This window comes from Palaemon carinicauda, chromosome 6 (genome assembly GCF_036898095.1).
Source record: "Palaemon carinicauda isolate YSFRI2023 chromosome 6, ASM3689809v2, whole genome shotgun sequence".
Classification (NCBI taxonomy): Eukaryota; Metazoa; Arthropoda; class Malacostraca; order Decapoda; family Palaemonidae; genus Palaemon; species Palaemon carinicauda.
Window position 1 is genome coordinate 147,447,767 of NC_090730.1, and position 10,000 is coordinate 147,457,766.

The window sequence follows — 10,000 nt, forward strand, 5'->3', positions numbered from 1 at the left end:
GGATTTAGCGCTTTTGGAAACTCATATAGCGCGTATTCACCCATCAGAAATGGCAACCCTGCCTGTACTGTATGTGACTGTCAGGTATGACTTAACGTGTTCCGAGAAAGGTTCGCTTCATACAAAACAGTTGACTTTGTTCTTTGAACGAACGAATATTGCATGCTCAATAAATATGAAGTGAAGTTTCAGTTTGCTGCTGTCCAGTGTGCTTTAGGATTTCGTAGAGGAAAGGTGCAGTCCGCCTTCAGATGAGTGTTGCGCGAGAAGTTTGAAAATTCGAAGGTGCCCGAGAATAGTGTGAAGTGGGCAACCCGTGTTGTGTTTCTCGTTGGTCATTAGTTACCATCCAGAAAAAAAATAAAAGTTTTGTTTTCGGCTACGAGGATTATGCATCATTAAAACAGATGAGGATTGGACGAAAACGCTAAGATTACCCGAAAAAGGTAAGACTAAAGGATTAGAATATTTCTCTCAAATTCATGTAAATCCTCTCTCGTATTTTGAGGGTTAAACCATTAGACTGCCAAGGAAGTAGGAGATCCATGATTGCATCTTTTGTGTGTGTACGTTGCGTATGCCGTTTATAAAAGAAGCAGAGAACCTGTTTCGTCTCATGATGTAGTAATAAAGGCAGGTGGCCGTGCATCCCTCATACCAAATACCTTGCGGTCATATTCCGGCAAATATCCTATGATTAGCGTGTCGGCCCACGGTATAGAAGGATCTTACGTTAACGATGAAAATATATTTTTACATTTTTAAACCCGTAGTCTTTATCAAAAAGATAAGATTGTAGGTTACTACTAAAGTTACGTGCACATGCAAATGACGATGTTATTAATTATTGTTAGATAGATGCTGTCAATACTTTAAACGACTCTTTTAACCATTTAACTACATATTTTAAGATTTTACTCTGACAATTAAGTAATAAGGTGCTCCAGGGGTATGTAGTAAAGTATGGACAATTACTCTTCGGTATTCTTGGTTTAGAATGAAATATTCTTACAGTCAAATGTCTAATATAAGGTCTATTGTCTTTGACGTCAAGATCCACCTAGTTAGGCCTAATGAAGTACACATTTTGTGTGCCATAATGACTTGCATTACATATTAGCTTTATGTCTTGTAGTGAATGTCAGTCGAGTATTTTGAAGGACTAATCAATTTTCATGAAAATGTCCTGATTTATAGACCAAAATGACTAGCGTACATTACATCCTTCCTTCTGCGTTTCTTTCTAGAAGTCCGTTATAAACTGGTTTCCGGTATGTTTGTTCAATGTGTGTCAGCCGAGTGAACTCAAAACACAGTACTATATATTTTAGCTTGTGTCCATAATTTTAAGAAGGCCTTTTAATTTGTTAACTGCCTGAAACTCTTTGAAAGCGCTATTTTATTTTCAAGGCATTCCTTGTTTAAAACCTAACCATGCTTTCATCAATATATATATATATATATATTATATATATATATATATATATATATATATATATATAATCAGCCGTTACTAGTCCTCTGCAGAACAAAGGGCTCAGATATGTCCTACCAATAGCGTCCCTGTTTATAGTCTTTGTTTGCCAGTCCACTCCCGCAATTTTCCATAGTTCGTCGATCCTTCGTCTTCTCTTCCTTCCCCTACTTATTTTACAATCTCCAGGGACCCATTCTGTTATTCTTAATGGCCGTCTATTGTCTGTCATTCCCGTTATATATATATATATATATATATATAATATATATTTTATATATATATACATATATATATAATATATATATATAGTATATATATAGGCTAAAACAAGGAGTTTTTAATTATTTGCCTCCAGGCAAACGAAATTTGACTAAGGCAGTCTTTGCTCTTTCTTGTTAATTCAGTTTGATACCAAAGTCCGGTCACCTTTGGATTGGTGATTTGAATGAGTCGTGCAAAGGAACGTTTGGTCCTTAAAAGGATCAACTTGATATGCCGTAGACGATGTTAGAACAGTAGGTATGTGCATTTATGTGTTGGGTCTCTCTCTCTGTCTCTGTCTCTCTCTCTCTCTCTCTCTCTCTCTCTCTCTCTCTCTCTCTCTCTCTCTCTCTCTCTCTCTCTCTGTCGTTTTTTGAACTGAAAATACATGCCTTATTTTTAGTTTTTCTTTATTTTACTAGCCTTTTAACTTCCCAAATTATAGCCACGTTGCTAGTTATAGAAGTAGTAAGAGAGAGAGAGAGAGAGAGAGAGAGAGAGAGAGAGAGAGAGGAGAGAGAGAGAGAGAGAGAGAGATGGATGTTATGTTATGTTATCCCACACTGTTGGGTCTTTTCCGCCGTTTTTTTTTTCTTTTTTTTTTCGTGGGGTGAGACTACTTCCACCTGTTTGAAAAAGGAAGTTGGTGCCGTTGGGAAAGGGTGTGTTGAGTCAGGTGTTCAGCGTCCCCCTGCCTTTCTCTCTCCCTGTGTTTTTATTGTCCAGTACTCCCCCTTTTTTTTCTGGGAGATAATGACGCGATGGTAGTTTTTATGTCAGCACGGCCACTCACTGTGAAGAAATAAGGTTAATACTACATCCGGTGTTCATTCTTATGTCACTGGTTAATTATGAGATCTCGTGTGTATTGGAATAGTAATTTTACCATATTTGGTCAAGGACCTCTTTGAATAAAAAATGTGCTCTGTGGAAATGGATTGCAAGCAGGTATTACGTTACCGAATATAAGGTTATAATTTACCAGAAGTTCACAATTGAAGGTAGCAGGCAATTTATATTTCACCTTTTTATTGAGAGCAGTATGTAACTGTAAATAAATCAAGCGTCAATCTCGAGGATAATTACGTATAATGTAGGAGATGATAGAACTAATGATTTATTATTATTATTATTACTTACTTACTTACTTACTAAGCTACAATCCTAGTTGGAAAAGCAGGATGCTATAAGCCCTGGGGCTCCGCCAGGGAAAATAGCTCAGTTAGGAAAGGAAACAAGGTAGAATAAAATATTTTAAGAACAGTAACATTATTGAAATAAATATTTCCTTTATAAACTATGAAAAAAATTAACAAAATAAGAGGAAGAGAAATAAGATAGAAAAGTTTGCCCGAATGTACCCTCAAGCAAGAGAACTCTAATCTAAGAGAGTGGAAGACCATGGTACAGAGGCTTTGGCACTACCCATGATTAGAGAACAAAGGTTTGATCGTTCTTCCCAGGAGAGCTGCTTACCATAGCTAAAGAGTCTCATCTACCCTTGCCAAGATTAAAGTAGCCAGTGAACGGCAGTGATTAACCCCTTGTAATCTCAGTCTTGTCAGGTGTACAAGGTCAGAGGAGAATGTGTTAAAAAGATAGGCCAAACTATTCGGTGCATATGTAGGGAAAGGGAAAATGAACCGTAACCAGAGGGAAAGATTCATTGTTGTTCTGTCTGGTCAATCAAAGAACCCCATAACTCTAGCGGTTGTATCTCAACGGGTGGCTGGTGCCCAGGCCAACCTACTACCTACCCGAGTATCATTTGTTTAGGTGTTGGTGTTGATATGAATTACCATGTAGTCGATGTAGATGGAAATGATCGACTCTTTCGATTTTGTTACTCATGGATCCAGATCACTACATTGGGTAGGGGTGGACAAGTCTCCTTGGATATGAGATTGTCATTCATTAACTGTCGTAGAATTCGTTGCTGAGTTTTCGGATATCACCATTAACGTTAGATTATTATTATTAGTACATGATTTATGTTCTGTAATTGTAATATTATTTACTTAACTGTTAAGATTTAATAAAGTCATTGGTAAAGCCGTTGATCTTTATGCTTGAAAATTGGAGATTTGAGTGCCACTTCGAGTGCCACGTAATATTGTCCTTTTTTACCTCCTCTAAACTCCGGTTATGTATGTGAATATTTTCTGTTTGTTGATCTATTCTCCAATTATATTCTAGTGTCCATTCTTGTGTAGCAGCTCTCTTAATAAACATGAACTAATTGACATAATACCAAGGACGTTCATCCGATTAATCCCTTGGAAACGGTTCCTACTCCCAAAAGTTGCATTTCTAATTTTCTATATCTCCCAAAACGATGTTCACTGTTTGGTTTAACTCTCCTAAGAAAAGTCAGCCGCAACTTTTCACACCATCTTAAATCGAACCAAAACCATGGTCCCCTCTCCGGAAGTAATGATGAGTATATACATAAACTTGTGTATCACAAAGTAATACATTTACAGAACTAGTAATTCGCTCAGAATATATATATATATATATATATATATATATGATAAATTTTGCACATTTTTACGTGTTTTTCATATTCAAATAAGCCATATATATTTTGATATATTAATGTCTGGATTCTCTTGCCTGGGGCTCTGATCCCGAGGTCGTTAAGAGAATCCAGACATTAATATATCAAAATATATATGGCTTATTTGAATATATATATATATATATATATTATATACAGGTATGTTTTCTATCACTCGGGGTTTTCTTGAGAATCTGGCCTAAAAATTATTTCAAATGGCGTGTCATTTGTATCTCCATTGCTTTCTGCTGTATATAGTGTTACTTTTCATTACCCAGTAAATGATACAAATTTTACAATCTGGATTGAATAAAGAATAATTTCCTCCCAGTCTTTTATTCCATTCTCCATCTGTCGTGCACAGCATCCGTTCATGGGAAGCGCTGTTTTACTCGCTAATGGAAATACTGAGAGGAAATGGAGCTGCCAATGAAATCATTCTTTTACCGTTTCCAGAAAATTTATTCTTTTGGGCGTAAGATAACAAGATGGCGAAGCACCGCTTTCATTTTTAGTCTTACAGCATGAGACTATATCATTATTTATTTGCTAAAGTCATTTTGAATTAGGAACATATACCATTAAGATTATTGAAAAGTAGATTAATTGGTGACTAGAGACGATATTCAATAGATTTTTTTTGCTCGATATCTTAAGCGTTATATGAGTTAAAGTTCACGATATCAAACGAATGTGAACTAAAGAACTTAAACTTCTTAATGCAAAGTTACAAATTGATAAAAAATGGCTGATTCTCCCTTAATTAAAATTCTTCGAAAGGCTTATCCTTTTTGGGGTTTTTTCTTCCCGTTGGCTTGTTGGTATTTTTTTTCTTTTATTGTGAAATATACATTTATGAAATCAATCTGCACGACCGTACCTCATAACAATGATGATATTCCAACTGCACCAAATTTCCTTTGATATTCATTATATGCTTCATATTAGAAGGACCTTACGAAAAATTATGTGATACGTTGGGAACTCATTTATGATATCGAAAAAGAAAATCAAAGTTGTACCGCCACTAACTTTCGAAATAGATAACATAAAATCGAATTTGAACTTTAATGGAGGCACTAAATAATCTCATATGCTTTGTATTTTCCTGAAGTAGTAGATAGGAATATCGCCTTGTGGTTTGTAGATGTTCATGAAGTTTTCTTTTTTGAGAAATTACAATAATCTTCCTAATATATCGGTTAGATTATCTGCTGTAAAATAATGTAGATGTCATTGGCACTCTGTCGGATTATGAATAATACTTTTGTATAATGTTTATTGTTCTCCCACTATTCTGTGTCTGCAAATGATGAATGTCATATTACACTTTTTGTTAATAAACGCCCCGGTCGGAGCGGGTAAATATTATGGTAATATTCTAAATTCCTCTGTGGTTAATTACCCCCCCCCCCTCTCTCTCTCTCTCTCTCTCTCTCTCTCATCTCTCTCTCTCTCTCTCAAATTGCTTTAGGAATGGGGAGTAATTAGTGTTTTCCCCCGTTTCCGCATAGGGACTGCTGATAGAAGCAAGAATTATTTTTATATAAAGACCGATTTCATTAATTTTGGTACTATGAAGATCTCAAGAATAGCTTTAAATCATGAATTATCGTATCGACCTGAAGGAAAATTATGAAAAGAGCGGGATATTGTTCATTTGTTTGATTTTGTCTGTCGTAAGAGTTTTTTTTTTTTATAGGATTTTATGTTATACTAAACGGATCCCGTATTTAATATCTCTCTCTCTCTCTCTCTCTCTCTCTCTCTCTCTCTCTCTCTCATATTTCAGACTATATATATACTTATATATATATATATATATATATATGTGTGTGTGTGTGTTTATGTGTGTAGAAAACTGACATGCCAAGAGTCCTGAATAATGGGAAAACTAATCATTGATTGACGTAACTACAAAATAATGGGCAGTCCACTCTTGAATGAAGGATGGGTATAAGAACGAAACTCACATACAAGGAAAAATGACCTTTCCCAAGCTTGGAGATAAAGGGAAACGTCTAGTCACTAAACCGAGTTCTCTTCGGGACTGCCTCTGCGTCCACAGAGTAAATCTGGGATTTTGCAAAGGTTGAATTTTATCAGGTCAACGAAATAATGCATGATATATTAAAAGTAGTAGGTTGGCCAGGGCACTAGCCACCCGTTGAGATACTACCACTAGAGAGTTATGGGGTCCTTTGATTGGCCAGACAGTACTACATTGGATCTTTATCTCTGGTTACGGTTCACTTTCCCTTTGCCTACACACACACACACCGAAGAGTCTGGCATATTCTTTACAGATTCTCCTTTCTCCTCATACACCTAACAACACTGAGATTACCAAACAATTTTTCTTTGCTCAAGGGGTTAACTACTGCACTGTAATTGTTCAGTGGCTACTTTCCTCTTGGTAAGGGTAGATGAGACTCTTTAGCTATGGTGAGCAGCTCTTCTAGGAGAAGGACACCCCATATTGTAGTGCCATAGCCTCTGTACCATGGTTTTCCACAGTCTTGCTCTCTTGCTTGACGGTACACTCGGGCACGCTATTCTATCTAATTTCTCTTTCTCTTGTTTTGTTAAAGTTTTTATAGTTTATAAAGGAATTATTTATTTTAATGTCGTTGCTATTCTTAGAATATTTTATTTTTCCTTTCCTCACTGAGCTATTTTCCCTGGTGGGACCCCTGGGATTGTAGCATCCTGCTTTTCCAACTAGCGTTGTAGCTTAGCATTTAATAATAATAATAATAATGATAATACGACTGATTGCGTGAATTGGACATTTTGTTTGACCGTGATCTTGACCTTCCAAAATTTAATAATTTCCAGCTTTTTACATAACATTTAATCCATGCAAGTTTCATTAATCTATGATTAAAATTGTGGCCAGGAAGCTGTTCACAAACACACACACACACGCACAAATAGGAGCGAAAACATAACCTCATTCCTAACTTCGTTGGCGGAGGTAATAACCCTTGACTAATATAAGGGTGTAGACAAATCTCCATCAGTTTATAGTTTATATATCAATGATCTATTTCAATGTAGTTACTTTTCTTGAGATATTTTAATTTAATGTTCATTACTTCTCATGTATTTTATTTATTTCATTGTTTCCTTTCCTTACTCGGCTATTTTTTCTCTGTTAGAGCCCTTGGCTTTCTGGCATCTTGCTTAGCTAGTAATAATGATGATAATAATAATAGTGGCTTTAATGATTAAGAATGGACAGATGGGCTTATCTTATTCGTCTATGCATCTTCAGAGCAGTTGCTCATTAATTACGGTTTTCATGTTTAAACATTTTGGTTTTGTTCAATATTAAAAAAAAAATGTATTTAGTTGATAGTTCATTAAGATCAGAAACACTTGCAGATAATAAGGCACGGCTAGTTATACGCTACTTATCGATAGGATTAGTCATTGATCAAGCGATTATGTAATATTATTTTTTAATTTTGTTAAGTTTGGAAATTTAGCCATTTTATATGTAATCATAAGTCGTGTCCTGTACAGTTTACTAGGTTGGGCTATACATTAATTTGGTTTCCCCTTTTGGTGCGCATAATTCTTTCTCTTTATTGATGTCAGGAAAAGCATGAAAACCTCCTTAGATTTTTGAGAATCCCGTGACGGGCAGCCTTTATCCGGTAAAATATTTATTTTAGATAAAATTTCCTGAATTGCCTTTGCTCTTCCTGTTTGCAATTTCTTCTTATCAAGTCGCCTTGAATGCGTTGTTAGTGGAGTAACAGGTTCCCTCCCGTCTCAGTTCTGGAGTTTGTGCCAAAGACCCATTTTCTGCATATGGCAGAGTTTTGCACATCTCCAATGATCTCGTCTTCCATTTATGCTTCTGGAAAAGTTATCCATTTATACTGTTGCTTTTGTGAAGATTGATTTAGTTCATTTCTTCCAAGTATTTAGTTTTATGAAGTTCTTGCGAGTAAATCCACGATTCATCATTTAGATGACGAATATGACCGTGGTATGTGAATTCGCGAAACATTTCGTTGTAGGAAAATAAAATGCTCAATGGGGAATATACAGTATATTCATTTATATATTTATGCATGGACTGTATTTATATAATGTATATGTACATTCATGCACATACACATGTTCGTATGTAGATATATACTGTGTGTGTATATATATATATATATATATATATGCATGTATGTATGTATGTATGTATGTGTGTGTTTTGGGGGGAGCTTATATTTCTATGTTTTTTCCTCAAAAGAATTAACGTGTTATGTGTTAGTTCTATAAGTAACCCCGACAACGGTTCATGTAGCCTATGTGCCATTAAGATCGGAATTTTCCAGGATCGCCCACCTCCTTCCACCTCCTTCTTTCAGAGATTGCAGTTTTGAAATGAAATTCGTAGCAAACATTTGAATGAATGAACTCTTGTGCACACAAGGAATAAAAGATAGGTGTTTCAATATTTTCACTTTTAAACCCCTTTGTTTCCTGCTTACAATAACCCGAGTTGCGTTGACGTAGCAATGACGCCAGACGGAACCTTCCACCTGATTGGCCAGAGAAATCTCCTACGCTTTAGCTGGTCTTTAGAAGAGAGGAATCCCGTCCTGTCATGCCTTTGTTGGTAGTGGCGGGTCACTGTTGCTGAGGGCGAGGTGGATGTATATTAGATGTTTAATTCATTCAAACGCTCTCCCTTAGTTTTTAGAGAATTGCCTCCTTTGTGGACCTTTTTGTTTCTTGAACCCTTTTGTGATCTGGCTTTGTAGCGTTGTAGGTTGACATTGTCTGTGTTTTGTTGGAATTAAAGTCTTAATCGGCTCCATTATGATTAGATTTTTCTTATTGATGTTGAACATAAACCACCATTAGAAGGTGCTGTGGTAAACTTTTGTCCTAGTTTGTTTTCCAGTTATTAATCAATGCCTTCTCCTATGACTGCTTTCATCCCTGTTATAATAATGAACTCACAGTGCAAGTAATGAGCATTGGAATCTAACTCTCCCACAGGAATAGACTTCAGTAATTATATACTGTAGTTTTGTTGAATAACCTACAAGTAACAACTCCCCCTTTAAGGAAAAAAACAATCTTGCACCACCCTCTGTCTTGTATTAGAATGGAGGTATTTTATAGATTCAATGTTTAGCGTATCCCTTTAAACCATGGGTCATCAATTTGCTTCTAACTTTTTTTTTTTTCAAAGCGATTACTTAACCACTAGATCTAGAGCTTTGTCTTGAATTCATTCCATCATCTATATATATGTCTTACATTGAATTCAAAAAATTCACGTAGATAGTACCCAGTGTGTTACCTTGGCCGTTCAATGTTTAAACATTTTTGTAACAGGACGCTGCCGCTCTGGGAACCTGCTGGTTGGGAGACATGGTTTGCTTTCTGTGGGAACCAGCAGGTCTTGTAGACGATGGCCTCACCTAAATTCTACCAGGCTTATCAGTTAGATGACATTGAAATTATGCTATTTTAGATAATAGTCAGTGTTTGATATCTGTGCATACGCTGAGTAATATTTTGCACTGCCCATGTTAATGGTATGAAATATATTAATGGGACAGATTGCATTACATGAACAATATAGAGTACAGTGAGTCGGCATTAAAAGTATTTACGAGGATTTATTAATAAAAGAGCTGTATCAAGTCATTCTTATTAAGTAATTCAGACCAGGTTCCAAT

At 35.9% G+C, this 10,000-nt stretch overlaps 2 protein-coding genes across 5 annotated transcripts in view; one reads left to right on the forward strand and one right to left on the reverse strand.

Annotated features, from left to right (window-relative positions):
- Positions 1 to 10,000, reverse strand: part of CCDC151 (Coiled-coil domain containing protein 151) — a 197,044-nt gene that overhangs the window by 138,358 nt on the left and 48,686 nt on the right. The window lies entirely within an intron of this gene.
- The window catches only part of LOC137642705 (uncharacterized), a 359,826-nt gene continuing 349,916 nt past the window's right edge, over positions 91 to 10,000 (forward strand). For all 4 annotated transcript variants that reach the window (XM_068375499.1, XM_068375504.1, XM_068375503.1 and 1 more), the window contains exon 1: positions 91 to 446. The gene's annotated coding sequence lies outside the window, so the exon portion shown is untranslated. The remainder of the gene's footprint in view (positions 447 to 10,000) is intronic.